The following is a 1,368-nucleotide window of genomic DNA, read 5'->3' as shown; positions in this document are numbered from 1 at the left end:
CCCGCTTTATCACTACCCGAAGGAGTCTCATAGCGGCTAACATTCTTCTTTCCCTTCCTCCCCCACAACAAACACTCTGTGAGGTGAGTGGGGCTGAGAGACTTCAAAGAAGTGTGACTAACCCAAGGTCACCCAGCAGCTGCATGTGGAGGAGCGGGGAAGCGAATCAGGTTCACCAGATTACGAGTCTACCGCTCTTAACCACTACACCACACTGAGAGCGCTCCAACTGGAGAATAGCCTTTACCAAAGGTGTCATGGGCTTTGAAGACGCTCAAACTCAGGACAAAAGGGAGAAACTCCCGCCCGGAAACCTATGTCCCCACTGTGGAAGGTTATGTGGATCCAGAATTGGCCTCCACAGTCACTTACGGACTCACTGCTAAAACCATGTTTATGGAAGACAATCTTACTCGGCTATGAGTGATTGCCAAAGAAGAAGTAGAAGATTATCAAAATTTAGAGACTTTCAGCTGTTTGCCATCAGCAAACCAAACAAAAGCAATTGAAGTAACTTGGCACGAGGGATGCTTCGAGTGGTTTCTCCAAAATCACTGATGGCAGAGATGGTCATCTGCAAACCTCTCTGGGTCCCTCGGCCTCCTAGTACAGTGGAACCTCGGTTGTCAAACGCTTCAGAAGCTGAACAATTCGGAACCCGAACGCCAACAACCCGGAAGTGAATGCTTCTGTTTTTGAGGCGCATTTCTCCATTTTTCTCCATTTTTCAAAGGATTTTGCTGACTGGCAATTGAGCCTCGGTTGTCGTATATTTTTGGTTGTTGAACTGTCTTCCAGAACAGATTACGTTCGACAACCAAGGTTCCACTGTAGCAGAAATGCCTGAATCTTTGACATTGAGCATCTGAGCTGAGGGTTTCATTTACATAAAGATAATACCCTTCATTTAAATACAGTGGTACCTCGGGTTACAGACGCTTCAGGTTACAGACTCCGCTAACCCAGAAATAGTACCTCAGGTTAAGAACTTTGCTTCAGGATGAGAACAGAAATTGCGTGGCGGCAGCAGGAGGCCCCATTAGCTAAAGTGGTACCTCAGGTTAAGAACAGTTTCAGGTTAAGAATAGACCTCCAGAACGAATTAAGTTCTTAACCAGAGGTACCACTGTACTGGTTAAAAATTCATTTTTAGTACAGCCTCAGAAAGCTTACTGACTTATTTACTGAGATCTTTGCATCATTTTACATGGTTATCTGCAATTACCTTTAAACTCAAACAAATAGGGATTGCAATAGTCTCCTTTTACTGGATGAGTTACATATTTTCTCTCGCATTAAGCAGAGCCTGTTAGATCATGAATTTCAAAAACTTTATCCAACTGACTACTCTGTATTTTTTATCTGCTT

This window comes from Podarcis melisellensis (genome assembly GCF_964234715.1).
Source record: "Podarcis melisellensis genome assembly, chromosome: 2".
In the NCBI taxonomy this organism is placed as follows: domain Eukaryota; kingdom Metazoa; phylum Chordata; class Lepidosauria; order Squamata; family Lacertidae; genus Podarcis; species Podarcis melisellensis.
This window is presented reverse-complemented; position numbering follows the sequence as displayed.